Source organism: Panthera onca, chromosome D3 (genome assembly GCF_046562875.1).
Source record: "Panthera onca isolate mPanOnc1 chromosome D3, mPanOnc1 haplotype 2, whole genome shotgun sequence".
Taxonomy (NCBI): domain Eukaryota; kingdom Metazoa; phylum Chordata; class Mammalia; order Carnivora; family Felidae; genus Panthera; species Panthera onca.
In genome coordinates this window covers 91,376,147-91,401,788 of record NC_138350.1, presented here as the reverse complement: position 1 = coordinate 91,401,788, position 25,642 = coordinate 91,376,147, and positions in this window count along the sequence as shown.

Below are 25,642 nucleotides of genomic sequence, written 5' to 3'. Positions count from 1 at the left end.
GAGTCCGTGAGGCTGCAGGTGTCTGAGCTTCCTGTTTTCCTGCTAGCTGCCTGTTGCGATCACTCTCAGGGCGCAGAGGCCACCTGCAGGTGCCTACCCTGTGCTACCTCCACAGCGGGTCACACGGGCTTGCTTTTCCCCGAGGCCGGCAGGAAGGTCTCCTTCCAGCCTGCTGCCACAGCCTGTCCCATCTCCGAGGGACGAGCCGTTCTCCTCCCACCCACGCCCAGGCAGGGGGTCACACAGGGCACCTCCACCAGGGCGTGGGGATCCTGGGGGCCACCGCAGAATCTTGTCTACCACACTTCTGTTCATAACTGTCACCCGCACCTCGGGTCCCGAGAAGGGTATGTACCGAGAAGCTATAGCACCAAAAGGAATCCCTTGAACTTTCCTGTTCTTGACTGACTCCTTACACTGATGTAATTAAAACACCATGGGTTGTTGGATTACTGTCATGCTTTCAATACCTCATCTGTCCATAAATCCATCCATCCATCCATCCATCCATCCATCCATCCATTCATTCATTCCCTCACTCATTCTACTGTTTGCAATGGGCCAAACACTGGTAGAGACGCTAGGACTACACAAGTGAACAAAACCAACCCAGTTCTAATCTTTGGGGAAACCCGTCTACGCGAATCTTTAAAGCTAAGTACATTTCCATTTGCTGATCGGTGCTGATAGGGATGTGAACACCATCATTTGCGAACGATCCAGTGAACCTGGCTATTAGAGAACAACCCAGCCAGACCTGCTCCTTCCGCGGCATTGCCCAGGGGTCCTTCGTGTTAAATGATAAGTTATTCTGATAATTCAAGCAATACTAAGTTTTAAATTAAGTTTATTTGTGCTTGTACCGTACGTTCCACCACTGTTCTCATTGAATCGGGCCGTCCCACCACGGGGTCGTGTTCGTGACCTCAAACACAAACAGACCCTTATATTTTAAATAACACACTCGTAAAACTACTAAAATTCCATGCGGGAGACAGCTCAACCTTAATCACTTATGTTTAATCTAGAGGAGAAACGTGACTCTTCTAACACAGGTTCCAAAGTTTGTTCAGCCCACAGAGGATTATTAAATGAAAGGGAAGGGAGATGGTTAAGCATTCCTGGCCATGAAGTTGCATTTAGGTGTTAACAGAGAATTAGAAAGGTCATCAACAAATGTTCTCAATCACTCTTCTTCGCGGACTCCCCGAATCACCAAACCGTGTGCCAACGTTCCGCATGGCTCAGTTCTATGGACGCTTCTTTGAGAGCAGGTACCACCTCCGACCCTGTTTTGCATCCTCCTGGAATTCGGGATGTAATATCAATTTCACTGTGATGCCCATAAGAGGACAGAAATGTAAAGCTTCCAACCTAGAAAGTACTAGGTTACTTTCAAAGGAGCCGATAATGCGTCTGTGAACGCACTGCACGTTAGGGCTGTTCTGTGCACAAAACGTAAGGTAACCATTGATCCATGATCTTTAACCATGTGAATTCCCACAAGTGTCATTTCTGCTACAATATGAAGGGTGATTATTCTGCTCCTGCCCCTCTCATTTAAATAATGTACCTCCCTCCCGGCCCCTTCCTTCACGTGTGTAAATTCCTCTTTCCCTTTACTCATCTCCTTTGGTGCACGTAAGTTGTGTGTGCATTTTCTTGCGTGTTAGATTCCCTTCCTTAGAGAGGAAGTCGACAGCGCCTTAGTAACCCGGGGTGTAATGAGCGTAGCGTCCTTCACATAATAGACATTTAATTAATCCTCTCGAATGGAAGAATAAGCTCATAGGTGAGTGAAGTATCTCTTGTGATATAAAAACCAAATACCCCTTGGCAAGAAAAGTTGACGATGCTCTCCTCCCCGCAAGTGGATCCATTCGAGAAGCAAAAATGTCATGTGACCGGCAAGGTGACCAGTTACCTTAATGGTGTAATTCTTACGATGACAGAGTTGGTACTGATCTAGGGTCAGCGCTGGGGCCACATGCCCAGTGGCTCCCATGCAAATCTCTCTGTGTTTTGAGATTTGGGGGAAGGCAAAGTCTCCGTAGATTTGTACCCTTGAATTCACATTCCTAGTTCCTGGGTAGAACTGTGCTTGGATTTCGGAAAGAAAGAATTCCGGAGTCCACATGATTTCCAGGGTGAGAGACACAGCACTGAAACACGCATAAACGAGGTACCCATTTTGTTCTGAACTTCTGTGTCATCACTGAACATTTTGGCTTTCCTTCTTGCTCATTTGATATAAGCAAATGGACTCCATGGCTCTCCCTCGTGGACAGATTTCACCCAGACTGTGATCTTCCTTCCGGGCACACCATTTAAGGTTCGCTGTTATATCGACAAACTAGACCTTGACAGAAATTTCAAGCCTATCACTGGTTGAGGGCAATTTCGTGCTCTGTGTCTCTGTTACTTCTTCCCTATTACTCTGTGAAGCCAGCAGGGCAAAGCCTGGCCCCGACTGTCCTATCTGCTGAGGGCCTGGTCTCAGACGCACTAACTCAGCGGAAGGCACAGTCCCGCTGTCTCCCCCAAGTTATCCGTCAAAGTTCTAACTTCCAGTGTGACTGTATTTTGAAGGTAATTAAGGTGAACTGAGGTCAGAAGGGTGGGCTTTAATGCAATAGGAGTGGAGCTTTCTTGTAAGAGGCAGATCTCTCTCTTTCCCTGCGCCTTCCCCCCACCCCATTTCCCTCTCTCTCTCCTCCTCCATATGAGGACCCAAGGGAGCTCAGAAACCACCTCTTGACAAGAGGGGACTGATCCTTTCTTAGGGCCTTTCGGAAAGATCTCTTGCTTTTCTGATTTGTACCACTCTTTTTTTCCAGTTTAAAAAGTTTTTTTGGAAGATGGGGCACCTGGTTGACTCAGTCGGTTAAGGGTCGGACTGTTGAGTATTTCAGCCTAGGTCATGAGCTCACAGTTTCATGGGATCTAGCCCCAAGTCAGACTCTGAGTGATAGTGTGGAGCCTGCTTGAGATTCTCTCTCCCTTTTCTCTCTGCTCCTCACCCGCTCTCTCTCTCTCTCAAAAAAAAATTGTTTTAATTTAATACATAATACAGGAGACATTGCATTATAATTGCCAAATCCGAGTCTCTCCAGCGAACCGGGAACCACGCAGGGGTTTCTGAAGTATGTGGCATCTCTCCTAGTCCCGTGTCCCTCTGCTCTCCAGCTGGCCAAGGAAAGCAGTTTTAGGACAGATACATCTGTGAGGCGTGTGTGTTAGTTCTAAAGGAAGGGACAGATCTGCAACTAACAGATTTTTAAATTATTTGGGTTTCAACACGTTAGATTAAAAATGTCACACGCAAAGTATCTGTCAGTTTGGGGTATGTTACATGGCATTAGCATAAAATTTTTAATTATTTCGCATTTTCTGACAATATTGACTGCACCATAGCAGGTAGGGTGGGGAAGAAAGGAGAATGGTAACAAAGAGAAAGTTCCTTTCCAGCTCAAGTAGTTGACATGGATTCCAAGGAAGAAATAGAAATATATACATGCTAGGGTAGTAAAATAACAAATTAAGATTTCCAGACACTCACTAATTCAATGAATTAACTCCACGGAGAAACGGTCGAGGTTAATGTTTCCCTCTGGATTGTGGACATGTAAAGACCCTTCCGGGCATAAAGGCTGCCTCCACTCCCCCTTGAGTTCCTTCAGCTGAAAGCAACATTTGTTTATTTTCTTGTGCTCCTCACAGGGTTTTGCTATTTGAATGATCAAAGTAGGGCATCCTGAAATTAAATGCCTAATTTCAATCTAGTGAGAAGTTTCTTTTTAATTTTCTTTCTCACAGATCAGGGTTCAGCATTTACAAATAAACGGAGTGCAAGGGGCCCCTGGGTAGCTCCGTCGGTTAAGCGTCTGACTTTGGCTCAGGTCACGATCTTGCGGTCCGTGAGTTCGAGCCCCACATGGGGCTTTGTACTGAAAGCTCAGAGCCTAGAGCCTGCTTCGGATTCTGTGTCTCCCTCTCTCTCTGCCTCTCCTCTATTCATGCTCTGTCTCTCTCTGTCATTCAAAAATAAATAAAAACACTTAAAAATAAATAAAAACACTTAAAAATAAATAAATAAACGGACTGCACAATAAGTCATCGCGAACAGTTGAATTATTCAGTGCCGAGTCCTACGAAACACATCACCTCTCTCTCTCTCTCTCTCTCTCTCTCTCTCTCTCTTTGAATTCTTAAACAGGAAGCAGATGTCGGCCCGATTCAAATGTCCATGCCACAGGTCACATAGACTATGTCTGTAGACAGATATTATCAGATATTCTAGAGTTTTTATGTGTGCATACAACGAACAGTATCTATGAGAAGGTATAAGAATACTCAGATTCCAAAACGATATTCCTTAAGAAAGCAATTAATAATTTCTCTTCTATTCCTTCTTTAACCATATCATCACCACCAAAAAGAATGATGTCACCTGTCTACTCTCCTCCTTGTCTTTCCTCTTGTTCCTAAAATAAAACCCATATTCTCTAACCTGGCCCGAGGGCCCTGCGAGATGTGGCCCTCCTAGACTCAGCCTGCGGTTTTCTCTCTGTGTCTCTGTGCGGTCCTTTTCATTCTTTCTAGGTGCTGGCTCATCCCTTCGCTCTGTTTTAGCATCACATGCACCTGTTACCTGTGCCACTGCCCACCCCGACCCCAGGCTCCTCACCTAAGTCAATGGCGCTTAGACTCTGGCTTGCACCAGAGTCACCTGGGTGCCGGGACACAGGACGCCCAGCCTGAGTTGCAGATTCTGTAAGTCTAGGGTGGGGTCTGAGGGTCTGCACATCTAACGGGTCCCACGTGATGCTGCCACTGCTGGTCCACGGACCGCACTGAGAAACATTGCCCAAAGTTCACTTCCTGGAAGTCGGATCTCGGCTCACCTCTCACATCCTCAAGAAAGAATTATTTTATCCCGGGGAAGTTCACGTTCCCTGTAGTATGCGCTCACTGTCCTGTATTTTTTTCTCACGGCACTGTAATTCACCAACATACTTTGGGGGGAGTATGTTATTAATGCCCACCCCCTCCACTAAACTGTAAGCTCAGCCACTGGCCTGTGACTATTTGGCCCATACGTGTGTCCTGATGTGCAATCCACAGACTGTGCATTTCATTTTGTCCAATGTCTTATTTGTGTCCGGCGTGAATAATAAATAATACTTCAATCGACACAAGTGCCTTTTGTATTTTAATTTTGTTTTGTCTTATGGTTATGAAATTCCATTCATTTTATAGGAAGGGAGATGCCTAATGAATGAAATGCGATCCCTTCTAATCCCAACCCCAGGCACCGGTAATGACTTGGCCTATGACACACACAGATATGTTACTGTGCATATTCTCAAGAGTATTTAGAAAGATCACCTCATACCCTCAAAACCTCTGTGGCTTGCCTTTTTCACTTAAAATATCTTTTGTATCTTTCCACGTCAGTGCGTATATACATACCTTCAAGCCTTGTCCTGTATAATAAATATATACTCGTCACTAATATGACATTGTCACAAATTATTTTTCAACTTTTTTTTTTTTTTTTTTTTTTTTTTTTGCGACAGAGAGAGACAGAGCATGAACGGGGGAGGGGCAGAGAGAGAGGGAGACACAGAATCTGAAACAGGCTCCAGGCTCCGAGCCATCAGCCCAGAGCCCGACGCGGGGCTCGAACTCACGGACCGCGAGATCGTGACCTGGCTGAAGTCGGACGCTTAACCGACTGCGCCACCCAGGCGCCCCACAAATTATTTTTCCACTGATGTCATGAGGATGATTTGGATTGTTTCCACGGTTTTGCTATGCTAAGCAGAGCATTTTTTTGTTAACTTATTAGTCGTTGACAATATTTCTGCTGTAATTTGCCCTTCCATTTTCAAGTTTATTTGTATTTTAATATCAATATTTTTTCCACAACAGTAGAAAACACAGTGTAAGGAGACCCACTGCCCCCCTTCAACAATTCATTTTGGTAATCTCGCTTCATTTGTAACCGTCACATGCGCGACCCCGAATGGTTTCAGAGCAGATCTCCAACCTAACATCAGGTTATAAACACTGCAGTATGTTACTTAGAATGTTTTAAATCACGACCATGATATATTTTTGTTTTCTCCCTAAACTTGTGTTATAGAATAGATGTATATTTACAGAAAAATTGTGAATATAATAGCGTTCTCAATGCCCCCAACCAAGTCCCCCTATTTTCTTAACTTCTTAACTACTACTTTATGTTTGTTTCAATTAATGAACCAACACTGACACATCTTTATGAAACCCCACACTTTATTCACTTTATTCCCCTGATGTTCTCTTGCTGTCCCAGGATCCCATGTAGGACACGATATTCCATTCATTCATTATGTCTCCTTAGGCCCCTCTTGGCTGCGACCGTTTTCTCAGACTCTCTCTCTGTCTTTGAAGACCCTGACAATTTTGAGCATTAATCAGAATGTCCCTAAATTGGTGTCTGTCTGATGCTTTCCTCACGGTTAGGCCTGGATCGTGGGCTTTGGGGTGGACACGGCAGAGCTGAAGTGCCGTTCTCTGAGCGTCACATCACGGGTGCCTGCCAGCAGGTGACTCACCCTGACGATATCAACCTGGATCGTTTACTTTTTTCCAAGTTTCTTCGTGGTAAAATCACTCTTTTTCCTCCTTCCCATATGTACTCTTGAGAAGAAGCAACGCCACTCTGCACGGCCACATTTCAGACGCAGGGGGTTATGCTCCATTGCCCGGAGCTTGGAGTATTTATGTGAAGAGTTTTGAGTTCTTCTGCAGGGATTTGTACAATCGCTGTTTCAGTTACTCATTTCAGCGTTTGCTTGTATCGACGTGGACTCATGGATGTTTATTTCACGTATTGAATTACAATCTGACGCCAGTTTATTTTCTTGCACAAACTTTTCCACACGTGCTCATTCAGAGCTCTTCAATTGGCCCATGTGTCTCTGACGTACGGCGTGATTGTGTGTGTGTGTGTGTGTGTGTGTGTGTGTGTGTGCTGAGCATTTCCTGGCTTTCTGGAACTAGCGTGCTCCAACATCATTTTGAATGCTTCCTGCTCCAGTTCTAGAATCATCCATTTCTCCAAGATCCATAGTTCCTTTTACTAGGAAATGGCATCTCCTAAGATCTGGGTGTTAAGATCCAGGTGTGAGATCTGGGTGTGAGATCTGGGTGTTAGGAGCACTCGTTGTCTCTGGGCTGTCTCAGCCTCTCGACGGATGGAGCCAGCGACCGTGTGTGTGTGCACTAACCCACGCACGTACACATGCCAGCACACTCAGGTGACTCCATGGGCAGCTAGAAAGTATAAATGTGTGATGCCCTTGAAATGTGAGGATACGGGGGCCTCGATGTGCGTGGTCAACCGCGGCACGTTCAGCCTGCAACGCCGCATGAACCGCGTAGCTCCTTGGCTGTGTCCTCTCCAGGACAGACCTCTGAACTGGTAACTTACCTTCCCTCTTATATTCTACTTTGCTAACTTTGCCCCCAGAGCAACATAGGGTAATTTTCCTGACGAAAGGGCCGATGTCGTCACCAACGCCAGAGACAGGGACCCGAAAATTCAAGTGTTAGTATGAATACCAGTAGCCATATGGGTAAGGGAGCAGGTTAAGCACACACTTCTTTCCTCAACTCGCCAACACACCCATTCCATTTCCTACATTTCTCAAGATCCAATTTCATGGTTTTGGGGTCTTTAACAACTTTTGGAGGCTAGACATACCTATAAGCTAAACTTGGGTCTTAACGGGTTTTCTCGAGAAGTTCTCTGTGGCCTGAGAAGTGAAGACCTTTTCAACATATTTACTTGCAACTTGTCACAGAATATTCAAAGAAAGTAATAAGACGGAGACTAGACTGTTCATTTCTCAACGGTCCAGGTCCTGTGAAAGTTTCACATCCCCGCACAATCTACCACCTGCAGTCAACATTTCTAACCCTTCGCTGAACAAACTGGCTAAAAGCTACAGTTGAATAAATTATTCACTGGCTGTTTCGAACAAGTTATGGGAGCTCAGCGGATGCTCATTAAATTAATGACTGAATAAAGAAGGGCCATGGAGTATTTGGAGAGACGCGGAAAACTTCCAGGGCACTCGGCAGGGATGGATTTGTTTGGCTACATTAAAAATGCATTGCATTGTTCCCATATGAATTTTTTTTGTAAAATTCTCTTTGCCTGTAGGTGGGCTTCAAGATCTGGATTAAAAAGGTAGGCAAGGTACCAACCGATTGATGGAAACTGTCTTAGTACCTTACTCTTCCTTGTTTCCTTCCCCTCTATCTTAGAGAATAAAAGCAGAGTTATATTAATGTTTATCTTCAAGTAATAAGTATGCTTTGGCTCCAAATGTATCATAAATCAAACATAACTGTACTTACCAACATGACTCAGTCTAAAGAATACACTGATTTATTCAATTTTTCTCCCTAAATAAGTTAGAGTGGTTCATTCAGGGGTAATTAGATTCTCACATTTTTATTGGATCTCAGGAGGACATAAAATCATGTGAGATGAGCATTCTCCCCCTGGAATAGCCTTCTGTGGGGGAGGGGAAGCAGGGGGATGGTAGAGGGGAGCACGTTCTACATGGTGGGTCCCGGCTGGGCTGCGGAGTGGGGCCACTGGTGAGCCTTTCACTTGACCAGAAAGAATAAGCCAGCCAGCGGAGCAGGTACCCAGCTGTGGACTAGTTCTGGTGCGGGAGGGGCTATTGGTGTTATATGTGTCTTTCCCACATTTCCGGCTTGCCTTGGAGAGGGAGGAAGGCGAGGTCGGGGACCGGGGGGGCTGCTTTCGCGTCAAGCCACTTTTTTCCCTTTAAATCTGTGGCCTCTGCAATCAGACACAGCCTGTCATCAGGTGTCTTGATTCCCTCCCATCCACATGTCTTCACAGCCTGTGGCCTCCTCTTTCACCTGCACTGTTGTCCCAACGTCCCTGGGCTTCCTTCCCGCCTCACTCGGGAGAACTTGTCACGTGTGACTGCAACCCTACTGATGTTTCTTCTCTGCTTCTCGCAGCTCGCTGGGGTCCTGTCACACCTAGAAGGAAGGTACGAACCCCGTCAGTCTGCCCAGTCTGCTCCTCCCCACCTTTCCAGCTGCCCCTCAGCTGCCCCCCTGTCCTGGACCCTGAACCCCTTCCCCCAACATCCAGCTGCCGCCCTGGTCCTCTACCCTCCTCTCCAACCCCTGTGTTACTACTACTTACCTTCCTTCCTTCCTTTCTTTCTTTCTTTCTTTCTTTCTTTCTTTCCTTCTTTCTTTCTTTCTCTCTTTCTTTCTTTCTTTCTTTCTTTCTTTCTTTCTTTCTCCCTTCCTTCCTCCCTCCCTTTCTTTCTTTCTTTCTTTCTTTCTCTTTCTTTTCTTCTTTCCTTCCTTCCTTTTCTCTCCTTCTTTCTTCCTTTCTTTCTTTCTCTCTCTCTCTCTCTCCCTTCCTTCCTCCCTTCCTTCCTTCCTCCCTTCCTTCCTTCCTCCCTTCCTTCCTTCCTTTCCTTCTTTCTTTCTTCCTTTCTCTCTCTCTCTCTCTCTCTCTCTCTCTTCCTTCCTCCCTTCCTTCCTTCCTCCCTTCCTTCCTTCCTCCCTTCCTTCCTTCCTTTCCTTCTTTCTTTCTTCCTTTCTCTCTCTCTCTCTCTCTCTCTCCCTTCCTTCCTCCTTTCCTTTCTTCCTCCCTTCCTTCTTTCCTTCTTTCTTCCTTTCTTTCTCCCTCTCTCTTTCTCTCTCTCTCTCCCTTCCTTCCTCCTTTCCTTCCTTCCTCCCTTCCTCCTTTCCTTCTTTCTTCCTTTCTTTCTCCCTCTCCCTTCCTTCCTTCTTCCTTCCTTCCTTCCTTCCTTCCTTCCTTCCTTCCTTCCATTCTTTCTTTCTTTCTTTCCTTCCTTCCTTTCCTTCCTTCTTTCTTTCTTTCTCTCCTCCTTCCTTCCTTTCCTTCTTTTTTTCTTTCTTCCTTTCTCTCTCTCTCTCCCTTCCTTCCTCCCTCCCTTTCTTTCTTTCTTTCTTTCTTTCTTTCTTTCTTTCTTTCTCTTTCTTTCCTTCCTTCCTTCCTTTCCTTTCCTTCTTTCTTTTCCAGTATCTTTATTTAAGAAGTCAAAGCTGCAGATGGGGGTAACATTTTGCATTCAAGTGATGATATATTTCAACCTTCCTGTTTAGAAAACAAAACTGCACCAGACAGCCTCCCCACAGACCCCTCTAACCACGCCCAAAATGTCCAGTCCGTCCCTTAGCCACTTTCTAACTAGAAAGCCTTCACTTGTAGCTCACCAGTTTTATTGAGTTCTTTTTTCTTTTTTTTAATTTTTTTTTAAGTTTTTTTTTTTTTTTTGAGACAGAGAGAGACAGAGCATGAATGGGGGAGGGGCAGAGAGAGAGGAAGACACAGAATCAGAAGCAGGCTCCAGGCTCTGAGCCATCAGCCCAGAGCCCGACGTGGGGCTCAAACTCACGGACCACGAGATTGTGACCTGAGCCAAAGTCGGACGCCCAACCGACTGAGCCACCCAAGCGCTCCTTGAGTTCTTTTTTCAAGACAGGAATTTTGGACCCCAGCTGGAGACGAGGTGGATAAAAGACCAGCACCACCTGAGGCCCGGCTTAAAAGCTGTTATCAGCTCATGGTCAAAGTCCCTCAAACCAGATCGGCACCAAGTCTTGTATTCATAGACCCCCTGCCCAGGGAGAGCACCACTGAAGGTTTGCAAGAGCTCAGCTGAGCTCAGTATTTAAAACGGAAAAAACATAGCAGCATTGGAAGACAAAGAGCCTCCAGCCATGCCTGATTGGTCGCCTCCACATCAGACAGATAGGAACTGGGACGAGAACTTCCCACACAGACCCAGCAAAAAGGGGAGGGCGCACCTTGGCCACTCTATAAAACCCAGAGGGTTCCAAGGCACAGATTCAGCCAATATTTAAGAAAAAATTCTCAAAGCTTCAGCCTGTTCTTACAAGCTTTATTGAAGTCGTACAGAAAGAATCCCCCAATGTGAAAAATACATTTAGACAAAAACCCTGTCCCTCAGGAGGAAGTCTCTGTGCCCTCCCACCCTCTCGTGGCATGCAGAGCCTTCACCTATAGCTGTGGCCTCCTCTGGCCTCCTGAGGGCAGGCTCTCAGCCTGACTCATCTCCCTGCTCCCCCACATTTCCAGAGACCACATTTCCAGGGCAGACCACATCCCATGCCTCCATTCACCCGCATCCTTTGTTTGACTTTACATCGTCTTTTTGGAGACTCTCTTCCTCTGCTCCCCTCTTGCTCCTGATGAGGTGGGAAATCCCACATTTCCTGTTCCGGCTGAAGTATGGCTCCCTCCTGTAGGACGTGCTCCCTGCCCTCACTCAGGAGGGGACTCAGTGCTGAGGTCTCTTCCGAGGCCTGTTCCATAGTTTATTTGTGGGGCTGTCTGTCTATGCCCTGTCCCCTTGTGATGAGGACCGTAGTCACCCCACACTACAGAGGCCACTGCTATCTCCCAGCACCCAGCATGCCCAGCACCTGGGCTGAAGTGTTCTTTTCCACCAAATGTTGTAACATGGAAGAAGGGACCAGAAGAAATTATGCAAACCACCTGAAATGTCACCCGGGAATAGCGCCTTAGCACGGCAAACATCAGCTGTGACCTGAAACCCACTCATCAATAGCATATGCCCTCCTGATGCAAAATGCAATGTTTTCCTTCCACTTTTAGGGGCAAATAATGCATGATTCCAAGAAATTTCAAGTTTATGTTTGGGAAAGTCTTATACTTGTTAAGCACTGAAAAATTAGTACTATTAGGAAACAATATTTGCTGTTTATATTTGAAATGGCCACTTTACCAGAATTTTCCAAAACGTCTCATTAAATTCTGTTCCAGGAAGTCGGGCAGCTCTTCACTATGTCTAAATACTGCCAGCCTCCCTCATACAGAGTTGCTATCCCCAGTTTTTCCAAAGGCACTTTACAAACATCAGTTTACTGTCATTGCTGTCTTAGCGTGGCAAGTCATATCAGGTGCTGACAGTCCTGCTCTTTAAATTGGAAATGAATTGGGGTGCCTGGGTGGCTCAGTCGGTTGGGTGTCCGACTTCGGCTCGGGTCATGATCTCGCAGCTCATGAGTTCAAGCCCCGCGTCGGGCTCTGTGCCGACAGCTCGGAGCCTGGAGCCTGCTTCGGATTCTGTGTCTCCCTCTCTCTGCCCCTAACCCACTCGCATTCTGTCTCTGTCTCTCTCAAAAATAAATAATCATTAAAAAATAAAATAAAATAAATTGGAAATGAATTGCGTCTTTTATCTCACCACCTCATTTCCTTTCTTGAGTAGCGTTTAGTTAGCTGAGCTGCTCATGAGGCAGTGTATGCATATCCACAGGATTTTGACCCGTAAAAACCATCATACATGTAGTCGAGCAGTTCGTATGAAACCATCCATTCTCCAACCGCCAACACTAGGTGACTACATCATCCACACGTGCTTTTCTCTTTACTTACAAAGTGAGTACTCTGTTTGGTGCTAATTTCTTTCCCCTTCGGAATGGAGCCGCTGGGATGAGCCATCCACAGTGTTTCCTCTCCTGCCTTTAGCGTCACTTATCTAAGGAAACATGTTAAAAAAAACAACACAGCTCCTCCATATCTACTGCAGCTGCTGCCTACAGGGTCATTTAATGTGTGGCTCAAAGTCATTATTAAGTCCGCAAAGTGGACAAAATAGTCAAGCACAGATGATGCCTTCGGAATTCATAGGGCGTCAGTGCCTATGTTGTGCTCTGCTGTGTAAAGGGACTTTGAGAATGAGGTCTTGCTCTTTGCAAAGAGATGGAGAGAGAGTCCAGAAAAGTCAAGATGAGGTACGGGACGTAACAAGGAATGTTTGTGTCGTTGTGTCCGTGGGTGGCGGGGAATCGTGCAGTTTGGACTGAGCCACACGTCAGCATCTCAGGAAGGAAGAGTGGAGGTGTGTGTGTGTCTGCAATGAGTGGGAATGGAACCGGAAGCCAACTGGAGGCAAAATTCTAGAATGTTCTTTAGAGGCAAATTTCTAGAATGTTCTTCAGAGCAGCATCAACAACAATCGCAAAAAGCCACAATTATTGCGGGGGGCTCTTAAAAAACAATTGTTCAGCAACTCCTGGGCTCTATACGATAAAAGAAGATGCACGCAAGCATTTCGAAACTCAAGCACTGAAAGTATCTGCTGGAGGGTCAGAGAGCCAATATGGTCCCGGGCCCCGAGACAACCATCCCGTACCATAATGTCCAGCTACAATGGCTCTGGAGAAGAAAGTACTGCTTCTTTTCCATGTTAGGATTTAGTACCTAAGCAGGACAGCCACAACGGGAAATTATCAGAAGAACCAGACGGAGGCATCTTGCTGTGTAGCGAATGTAAATAGAGTTGATACTAATTTCAAAATGTTTCTATGATATGGCTCTCAATTCCTTTCACTTCAAAGGGATTCCTTGCATAAAAATATCAAGTAATAGCATTATTGTGCGCAACTGTTCTCTACGGAACACAGGTCAACCCACTGAAACGAATGCCTTCAGAGAAAGAAAATAAATCAAAATGGACAGAGGGAACATCAGAAACCCCAGACGCCACATGGAGAGAATGACGCCAGACCAATTTGAACTGCGGCACCAAGTTTCCGTCGAGATGTCAAAGCAGGGCTGGTGGCCAGGGAGAAGCGGGGACATTTAGGACCACAGCCCACAGTCAGGAAACTGGCAGACGTGCAGGGAAGGCGAGGACGCGGGAACCGTCCTCTCTACACCGGGCAGGGACAAGCTGGCCAGCAGGTCGTGTTGTTGTTTTCCTTCATGCAACAGCATTCGTGATGACGTTTAACTGCCCCGCATCAGCTAAACCCTTCCCTGCTTGAACCGACTCAGTGCCAGCACGGGCCGGGGCCCTTGTGGACCCCCCACTGGTGCTATTGTGACCCCATCTGTTAACTCAGTCCTGCAGGGTCAGAGCCCACGTGACGGCCGCAGCTCAATGCCCATGCTCAGGGAAGAAGATGTGGACTTTAGAGGAACATTGTGAGCTCCATCGCAAACAGCATCTGAGGGGGATGAGGTAGCGTCTGGGGGGAGCCCTCATCACCCACTCAGTACCGGCTCCTGGACCTAGTCTCCACCACCTCTGGCAGCTGATGTTTGTCTCCGGCCCCGGTGCGATTATCGTGGCCCAGCCCTCGCCTGCTGGGGCTCGCTGCACAGCAAGGTCCCACCTGCGTGACATTCTGTTATTTTTCTTTCTTGTCTTTCTAAGAGACTCTCCTCCGCACCGACCCCGGGATGATCCTTCTAACATGCACATCTGTTCATGTCCCTCCCACTTAGAAACGTCAGAACGTCGTCATCAACCTGCTGAAGCCAAACCCCGAAACAGGATGTATTTGTCTTTACAGGACTAGGTCCACACCTGTATATTTATTTCCATTAAAACAAGCACTGCGAAACTATCATAAAATAAAGTTTTAGAAATTTGGGACATAGAGAAAAGCACAGAGAGGGAAATAGAAGCCACGTGGCTCCATTAACCATAGGTAATCACTGTTAATATTTCCATGTATTCCAATGGCTTTTCCTGAGCCATGAATTGTTCTTTTAATTTGGATCATGTATCGTATGTATTGTTTTGTAACTAGTTTGTTTTCCTTTTTTTGTGTTTTTTTTTCTAAACAATGTATTACGTCAGAAAAGATTTTCCTTCAAATATAGCTGCTTTGGATAAAGAGCAAATACGTTTTGCCCACGCTGACATTATTTTGTTAAGCCTAGATTATCTAGCCATCTATACACACACAAATAACAGGTGCATAGATATATTTAAACAGCATATATATACTTGGATATTGTGCACACTCACTCATATGTGTGTGTATTTGTGTGCACAAACGTGTTACAGTGCATGGGAAGAATCATGTCTAAACATCTTTTATTGTGATTTTCAAGCCCACACGCAGAGTACAAAAGAATACAGAAGAAAAGCCAGTTAAATCATAACTCCCAATGCATAAAGCATCCCAGGTGGGCGGCATTTGGGACTGGTTTCCCTCTGTCTTTACACAAGACTCCAGCTCGTCCGTGAGGGAAAGTCCTGCGGCTGAGGCTCCGAGGGCCTCCACGCGTGCACACCCTTCTCAGTCCTTTGGAACACTTTTCCCCCGCTCTCGGCCAGAAACGTCCCTTTCCACATTCCTTACATAACTGTCGTGCCTGAAGGGCCCCGGTTATCATTGGGCACTGTGTTAACTTCGCGTCATGCATGCAAAGCCCCGGGAGCAAGGCACAGGGAGCAAATCCCACCCGGCTTATGGATTGCTTGCCAAAAGCCAGCAGAGTGGGGTTCCCCAAACCCCGGTGGGCACCGAAGTCTTGGAGGCTGTCAGCCCCGCTGCGGGGATGTTGGAGGAGCAGGTCTGCGTTGGAGATTTGCCACATACATGGTGGTCGCCTCTGAAGCGAGTGGTCTCACGGAGAGAAACCGCCACGGGGGTTGCCTCTGGCAATCCACACGCGATTTATGCGCCGTAGAAAGACACCTTATTTAATTTTAGCGTGTACGTCCCTATCGCTGCACATGAGCGTACCTGGAAAACAGCAATACATATTTAGCCACGGTTAGAAACGCACCTGCTAGCTATCCCGTCTGCTTCCGCACAAACCTCACTCACTCAGTATCGAAGCCACTCGTCTCTAGGAAAATATATGTCGACACTCTATGGTCCATATTTCTGAAATGATATGCTTCTGTTTCGCCAACTCCTACAACCAGACCGATGAATCACGGGTGGGTTTTTTGTTGTTGTTGTTGCTGTTGTTGTTGTTTTGAGTAATATTAAACATTCTTTCAAGGGTCTCTGAATAACTCTCTTTGACTCTTTATAATCTTTAAATGTGTGCAAAGTGGAACACCATTAATGCATTACAACCAGCTCTATTCGGCGACGGCCTCAGTGAGCAGGCCTCCTGTTCGGATCACTTCATCCAAAGAAGTAAAAGGTGGTGACAGAGAAACGTCCTCTTTATTGACCTCGGCTATATCGTTACTATTTATTATCATCGCTGTTTTTACTTTGAGAATCTGAGTGCTTTGAGGGGAGGCAAAGGGGAAAAGAAGGAACGAAGTTAGGTTTTATCTTTCTTTTTTCAAATATAAGGCCCATAATTTTCCTCCCTGAATCTTTATAACAACTCCAGGAGACTGACATTATCACTAAGTTTTAAAAGAGAAAAAATTACGCATGAACGTTTCACATGTCAGGCAATTCCTACGGCCTCGAGACGAGTCATATCCCAGCCCTTCTGATTTTAAGCTCTGCGTCTCTACCTCTTCCTTAAAAAGTCTTGAAAATAGTGTCCTTAAATCCATACTTGAGACCAATTACTTATCCCAAGTGGGAAAAAAAAAGAGACGACAAGAATTACTCTCTCACAGTCGCGATGGTTGCTAATATTGTTTGAGGAATAACTTTTTTCAAAACATTTAAATTTGGTGGCAGACCACCTAAAGAAGTCATACAATAATATAAAAATGATATGAATATGTAATGTGTCAACTATATTCAAAATTCAATGAAAAGGACACTATAGCGATAGCTTGTTTTTTTTTTTAATGTTTATTCATTTTTGAGAGAGAGAACACAAGCCGGGGAGGGGCAGAGACAGAGGAAGACACAGAATCCGAAGCAGGTTCTAGGCTCTGAGCTCTCAGCACAGGGCCCGATGCAGGGCTTGAACCCACGGACCATGAAATCATGACCTGAGCGGAAGTTGGAAGCTTAATCAACTGAGCCACCCACGCGCCCCATCATCAGTCTATTTTCAATCTTTCATCCATCCAGAGATGAGAAGGTAGCCCTTAGAAGTCACAAGCCATCAAAGATATAAATCACCGGATAGCTACGTGGCAGCAAAATCTACACTAATGTCAAAAGGGATCTTTCTTTAAAGAGATCGGGGGAGATACTTGTTTGGATTTGTTCCAGGTGAAAACACATTTGCAGTACATTCTGTCCTTTCAAAGTTCAGACAATGGCACATGAAACTATTTAAAAGCGTACATGTGCTTGGTGGTCCACACACAAGTGGACACACTTACAGTGGCACGTGCAGACGTTTAGCTTGGGTGTGCATTGGCCTGAACTCCATCCTGGAAAAGAGCGTAAGTCCTACCAGACTATGAGGTATGATTAGCACGTGGCACAAACATGTTTTGTCTTTGTCATTTTAGCAACACAATAAACTAAGCAATATAGTTTGGTGCAATCTTAAGCAATTGTCTGTCAAAATAATTTACTCCTAGAACTATAACATTTGAGTAGCCTTGTGGAATAACTAACACTCTATGTAATCAATGATCTTATCAATTTAGCAATTCTTCCAAAAGAGAGATCTTCAGAAAGCTAGAGGTCACCGGAAACGATCCTAAAGGCACTTATAAGGATACAACAGTTGCTTAAATTAGTTTGTCTTTAAAAGAACTCATAATTGGGGCACCTGGGTGGCTCAGTCGGTTAAGCGTCCGACTTCGGCTCAGGTCACGATCTCGCGGTCCGTGAGTTCGAGCCCCGCGTCAGGCTCTGGGCTGATGGCTCGGAGCCTGGAGCCTGCTTCCGATTCTGTGTCTCCCTCTCTCTCTGCCCCTCCCCCGTTCATGCTCTGTCTCTCTCTGTCTTAAAAATAAATAAACGTTAAAAAAAAAAAAAAGAACTCATAATTAATTACTTAAAATGCAGTTTGACTATATCCTTTAGTGTTTCAATATAACCTTTAGTGCCTCAAGAATACACTTGTAAGAGCACATGCGTACAGAAAAAATTTCAGCATCTGTACAAATGATTTTTAGCCATTTTCCCCTAAAGGATATCAAAGTACTTACTCCTCTGTGACTGTTTCGTGGAGTTGGCTTGGACATGTGGGCTCTTGCAGATGATAAGCGGGAGCTTCACATTTTGAAGATGTTTTTGCAGCGGGAGCATTTCTCTCTGCCCGGCAGCGGCCTTTCTTCCATTTGTTTCTGGAAATCAACAGCAATCTCCATGGCCTCGAACCTGAACTTTTATCAAGACGAGCAGTGCTTCAAGCTACGAGTGTTTTTGTGAAATTTAAAAAACATTGACATGGTGCGGGGGAGAGGGAAAATAAAGTGTAAAGTTGGTCTCTCCAAAATATCTTGTCTTTCTAGAAAGTTGTCAATTGTGACTCATGATATTTCAGAGCTTTGGGTGGTAGTACAATTTTCTCTTTAGTAAAATAAAATGAGAATTGTTACACCTGAGAGGAGTTTTGAATACATGACAGCGTAAACTAATCTTTTAAAAATTAAGATCCTGCAAACATGTTGTACCAAATGAAGGAAGCTGTTAAGTCAGTTTGAGCAACTCACTAGCCTAGAAAACATGAAGCTGGAAGCCCATTGGGAAGGAGTGTGTGTCGTTAGATAATGAGGGCAAATCTCTGGGGCGTCACAAAACCCTCTTTATAAATGAATCACTTAGTGTGCAAAACATTGTAGAAACTTCCAGAAAGCTGCAAGAAAATATGACTTACCAACTACCTAATAAAATTTTTAAAGAACTGTTTTCAGTCTTGCTTTTACAATATCACCGAGATTATTGAGAGCATCGTATTTATAAAAATAAAGTGAGAATTTCTATTTTATCCCAATACGTTTTTTTAAGATTCTCCTAAGATGCTTCTCTTGCATCCAGCAGCCTTATCTTTATAGGGCAAAAAGTAAAGTTTGAACATACACCTTTTTATTTTTTTATTTATTTTATTATTATTATTTTTTAATGTTTATTTTTGACAGACAGAGAGAGACAGAGCATGAGCTGGGGAGGGGCAGAGAGAGAGGGAGACACAGAATCTGAAGCAGGCTCCAGGCTCCAGCTGTCAGCACAGAGCCCGACACAGGGCTCGAACTCACAGACTATGAGATCAGGACCTGAGCCAAAGTCAGACGCTCAACCAACTGAGCCACCCAGGAGCCCCTGAACATACACCTTTTTAAAACAGTGTTATTGAGATACAATTTATACACCGTAAATTTTCCTTCCCCCACCTCGAGCGAGGAACCTTAAAACATTCTGAAACACTAGGTGCTAAAGCTAATGTATATACATATTTTTCTAGGATTTCTCCTTGTTCTTTTTTCTTACCTGTTAGTTCATATTTCGTGATGTTCTGTGCTTGTTTCATGGGATCTTTTCTTATCCTAAACTCTTCAAACATGTAACACATGCTGTCTCTAGGTGTTGTTCAGACTGCTCGTTTATCTCCACTTCCTCTGGCTTTTCTTCTTGCCTTCAATTCTCTCATGTATCCTTCAATTTTTGTCAATGAACTCACTTTCAGGGTTTTTCCATGAGCCAAGGGACAGGTTTTTCCTTTCAGAGGGATTGCACAGAGTTTGCCAATCTAAAGAAGTGTTTATGTTGATCTGTCGGCTTTGGGTTTTCCAGTAGACCGGCCTTGCAAGAAAACATTAAGAGAAAAAAAGGAAAAGAAAATAATATAGGCCAAAAACTTAGATCTACATAAAGACAAGCATCGACGAAGGAATAAGTGAACGTAAAATAGAGATTTTTTTCCTATCTTTAACTGCTTTAAAAATAATAGTTTGTTCACAGTAAGAAAACCCAGAGTGTAACTGATTACGTATGCTTATGCATATAACTCTGTATCTTATGTGTATACGAATGCTTATATATAAACAAAATAAATGACAACAGTGATAGAAGGGATGGAAGGATGAATTGGGATTATTTTATTATCGTGATGTACCTGATACTACCCATGAAACGGTATGGTGTTATCTGAAAACGATTGGATTACCTATAAATGTATGTTGAAAACTCTAAAACATTTTTTAATTTTTATTTTTTAAAGTTTATTCATTTGAGAGAGAGAGACAGTGCAGAGAGAGGAGACAGAGAATCCCAAGCAGGCTCTGTGCTGACAGCACAGAGCCTGACGCAGGGCTCACACTCACGAACTGGGAGATCGTGACCTGAGCCAAAATCAAGAGTCAGACACTTAGATGACTGAGCCACCCAGGGGCCCCTCTAAAACCTTTTTGTTTGAAATAAGTATAACCTATATGCTAAGAAAGAAAGAAAACTGAGTCATAAAAAATACTTCATTAAAACTACAAAAGGGGTCAAGAATACAAAAAATCTTGAAGATAAAAATAGGAGCAAAAAACACGGGACACTCACAAATATGGCTTTTTTAAATCCAACTATAGAGGGGCCTGGGAGGCTCAGCTGGTTAAGAGTCCAACTCTTGATTTTGGCTCAGGTCATGATCCCTGCATCAGGCTCTGCAATGACAGTGTGATCCTGCTTTGGATCCTCTCTCTCCCTCTCTCTCTGCCCCTCCTATGAGATCTCTCTCTCTCTCTCTCTCTGTCTCTCTCTCTCTCTGAAAATAAATAAACTTAAAAAAAAATAAAATCCAACTATATCAGTAATCACTTTGCCAGTTAGTGGTCTAAATGTACCAATTAAAAGACAAATTGTCAGGGTGGATCAAAAAACAGGACCTACCTATACATTGTCTACAAAAAACCCACTTTATACATAAAAATACATATAGATTAAAAGAAAATAGATGGAGAAAATATATCATGTTGACACTAATCGAAAGAAGACAGAAGTGGCTATATTAATTTCAGACTAAGAAGACTTTGAAGCAGCAAGAGTTATAAACATATAGGGACCAATTCTCCAGGAAGACACAACATGTATACGCACCTAACAACAGAGCATCAAACTACCTGAGGCAAAAACTCGGGGAGCTTCAGGGAAAACTAGATGAATCCACTATTATGGTTGGAGGTTTCAACTCTCTCCATGAGAAAGGGTCGGAGCCAGCAGACAGAAGATCAGGAAGGATGCAGGGGAAGCCCACAGTGTCGTCCATCCACTGGACGTTCGTAACTGACCTCGACACACTCCTTCTCCAACAGCAGCAGAGCACATGTCCTTCTCAAGCTCACATGAAACGGTAAGCAGGAAGAAACACATTCTAGGCCATAAAACACAAATTATCATATTTAAATGATAGAAATCGTACCGTGTCGGCTTTAAGACGTCCCTGGAATTAACCTACAAATCAGGAACAGAGAGGTAACTGGAAAATCCCCAAATACGTGATTAAACAAACACTTCTAAGGAACACACGAGTCAGAGAAGAAATCTCAGGAGAAATTAGAACATATTTCAGGCTCAATGAAAATTAAAAGCTTTGAAACTTGTATGGGACATTGTAAGTGGTGCTTAAGAGACACATACAGCGTTGAGTGCATCAATCAGAAAAGAAGACAGATTTAAAATGAAACACTGAAGTTTCTAGCCAAGGGAACTAGAAAGAGAGAATAAATTAAACCAAAAGGAAGCAGAAGAGAAACAACAGGGTAGAGCAGAAATCAATGAGATTGAAAACAGGAAATCACCAGAGAAACAATGAAACCAAAAGCTGGTTCTTGGAAAAAATCGGTAAAATCCATAAGCCTCTAGTGAGGCAAAGAGAGAGAGAGAGACAGAACAGACCCGGAGGACCTGGGTGCTGAGACCAGCAGATGCTGCTCTCGGGACTTGGTGATCATCCAGATTCTGATATCTGAAGGCAGGCCTACATCCATCCATTCATTCATACATTGATTCATTGATTATTCATTCATCCCTTAATTCATCCATCCATCCATTCATTCATCCATTGATTCATCCATCCATCCATCCATTCATCCATTGATTCATCCATCCATCCATCCATTCATCCATTGATTCATCCATCCATCCATCCATTCATTCGTTCATCCATTCATTCATTTGTTCATTCATGTGTCCATTCATTCATTTGTTCATCCATCCATCCATTCATCCATCATCCATCCATCCATTCATTTATTCATTCATCCATCATTGCTTCATTCATTCATTCATTCATCCTGTCATTCATTCATTCATCCTGTCATTCATTCATCCATTCATCTATTCAGCAACAGTTGTGATATTATAGCAGGTGTCATCTCTGCTTAAATCTTTGGTCTTCTCAGTCTTTTCAATGCAATAATGATTTTACTCCCATGACTTGGGGATTAGCACAGCAAAGCTAATGAGGGAATGGACTGCATCCAGTTTGTTATATTTGTAGGGACTAGAAAAGGCACAAATTTACAGATTCATTTAAACATATCATGAGCTTCAGTTACCAATTTCATTCCTGCTGTGCCATCAAAACCATTTACTAAGATCTACCTGTAAAACACTGAGCTGACAGTAGCACAGGAAATTTCAATCAATATGGCCTCAGAATCCTAGAAATGTCTCATCTTTTCTAGAAGGAAAGTATATTACAGTTTGTAAGAAGGAAATAAATGTGGTCTTTTGTTTGGATTTCTGTTGTATTCTATAAAGAGATGTTTAGAAATCTAACATATTGGTCCAGATAGTAAAAAAAAAAAAAAAAGAGAGAGAGACAGAGAGTATTATTCTGTGCTCTATAAATATATTTCACACATTTATAATATGTAGAACATCATTCTAGGAGCTGGCCACAGAAGAGATGAGATGAGAACATATGCAAGGTATGTGTGAGTGTGTGTGTGTGTGTGTGTGTGTGTGTGTGTGTGTGTGTGTTAAATGAGTTGAATAAGTGGCTTTCACTCAAACATCTCACCGAGGATTTCAAAGAAGAACATGATAACCAAGGAACCTTTTTACATGAGAAAAATAACATATGATGAGATTGAAGATGACAAAGTTAATTTTCTCTCTAAAAAAAACAGCAACAGCATAGTCACTGAGCAGGCTATGACAGTCTCAGATGGGCAGGCCCCATAATGGAGAAGACAGGCCTCTCTCAAATTCTGTTCTTTCGTGTTCTAGATCCAACACACATTTTTTAAGTTTATTTTTTAATTTATTTTGAAGGGCTGGGGGGGACAGAAAGAGAATCCTAAATAGCCTCTACACTGACAGTACAGAGCCCAAAGCAGGGCTCAAATCCACAAACCATGAGATCGTGGCCTGAGCCAAAACCGAGAGTCAGAAGCCCAACCGACTGAGCCATCCAGTTTCCCCAAGTCCCAAAACACATTTAAATAAAAGCAAAAAAAATAAACTTCTTTCCCTTGAAAGTAAAAAAAAAAAGAAATGTTTCCTACAGCAGCTTTCATCCGGGATGATATGAGAAAAGCTAAATCAAAAATGATAATTTTTCTACAAACGTTCAGTTGATGAAATACTAAATTATTTCCAAAAGTATCTGGACTCTGAGACTCATGAAATTTTACTAAGGGCTTTGTCTACATCTTATTTCACAAGAGTTTACTGGCGAAAGTCTCCAATAAAGGCTGCGATGGCTGTCGGGCGACATCCACTGGGCAGTTTCTAAGATGATCATAGACCTTCCAGCACATTTGCTTCCTGAGCACAGGGCAGGTGAGAAGCACAGATTGCTCACGGTGTGTCATCTAAGGTGATCGCAGTCTGTCTGAGGATTCATCTAAACCCTGTTCTAACAGACTTCGGTGACCCGTGACCCCAGTTTTGGTTTGATGCTTTATTCCTGCCACACAAGGGCCCCAGAGTCGGGGTTGATGGCCCACGCTGTTCGTGCTCATGGGTATTTGTTTTGACAGAGACAACAGAGAAATGGTACAGCGTTCCTTAGTGCTCTCGAAGTGGAGAGAATCTGATTTAAGTGGTTCATCTTTCCTTGACATGGAAATCTTGTGAGCAGGAGCAAATCAGGATCTGACCGAGCTCTTGGTACCCTCTCTGGTGACCCTGAGCATCGCCACCGTCCCTTGCTATGTGGGGTTGGCATCAGGATGTGGCGGGGACGGGGGGCCAGGAAGACATCTTTTCCCTTCCTGAGGGAATGCATTGATACTGCTTCTCACCAGAGGCTCAAAATAACCAAGAATCACAGAGAAGCTCAGGCAGGCTCATGAAAGACTGGCCTACAGAGGGAGGTCAGAGCCCAAGGAGGGAAGAAGGGTGGCTTTGAGGATGGACGTCTGGAAGCAGTGAGTCGGGGCCCATGCAGATGAGGAAGGTACCCAAGTGGGGCAATGAGTGACTGGATACAGACAAGGGATTGAGCGTATTAATATATATTACATAGTATGTGCCATATTACTAATATTTTAGTAAATATATCTAACTAAAAGGGAACCAGGCTTCTCAGTGTTGGAGAAGACCAGAATGTGCACTGTAGTATTGGATTCAAATCAGTGTTATTGATGTGATTTCACAGATTTCAAATAGATAGACAGGAAGGTAGGGAGATAAAAAAAAGATGGATAGATGATGTAGATGTGTACCGGTATATGTACATATGCTTGCACATTATATTCATACATATAATCCCCAGTTCCGTCCGTTGAAAGGGCCCAATAGCGGTCAAACACCAATGGCCTTGAGCCCCCGGAGATCGTCATCTGCACACGAGCTTCTCCACTAAAATGAACCAAGTTGCCCTGGATGAAGAGCTGATTCTAAGCTGGAACAGAAAGTGCGAGATGAGCCTGGGACATCTCGGGCCAGGAAGTAAGAAAGTGCCCAAAGAATAATAAAACCTGTCAGAAGGACCCAGAAGCCAGCTCGAGGGGCTCCCGCTGGCCAATTATAAGACAAGGTAAGCGTCAAAGTAAGTATGACAATGAGGAGTTTTAACCTATTAAAAAAAATAGGCCACTAGGGCTCCATATTTATTTAATGAATGAATAATTGAAAATTTGGTGAGGAACGGGATATTTCAATAGTTGGCAAGCAATGGCCCACAAAGCATCTTTAGTTACCAAAGTAATAAAAGCCATTTTAGCATAGAAACTGGAAGGCACCCCGTTGACGGAGCGATCAAAGCGAATGGTGGCAGTAACAGGTGGAAGAGAAATCACGGGTCCCCCGGCGGGACGGAAGGAGAACACCACGCTGTCTCTGAGGCACCCCCGTCAAAGGTGGAACTACAGGAGAGGCCCAAGTTCAGGGACTCTCTACAAAACCTTGTTCTCTAATGCCCCAAAGCACTGAAGGCACAACGGTCAAGGGAAGGCTAAAGAATTCTCCAGATGGAAGGACCCTGAAGACGCTTGATAACTGCCTCTGTCAGTCCCCGCTGCTGTCACAGAGCAGGCTGGGGGCCTTAAACAACAGACACGTGGTTCTCGCGGTTCTGGAGACTTCAAGCACAACATCCCGGCCCCGACAGATTCGGAGTCTGCTGAGAGCCCTCCGCCCGGCTGCGGACACCTCTCTCCCTGTGCCCTTCCATGGCACGCAGGGCAGGGGAGCCCTCCAGGGTCTCCCGTATGGGTACCGGCTGACCCATCCGTGGGGGTTCCACCTTCACTAATCATCTCCCAAAGCTTCCCTTTCCCAACACCATCACCTCGGGAGTAGGAATTTCAGCATGAAATTTGGGGAGACACAATCCAGTCCATAACAACAACTAGATGAAACGTGTGATCCTGTCCATTGCGGTAGAGGACAATAAGGACAGGAGAGGCAGAACCTGCAAGTGGCCTGAGGCTCTGAGGGTCCTAAGGTATTCATGCCACCTTCCTGGTGTCGCGGTTACACGGTGGTTATGTTGACACTGACCCTG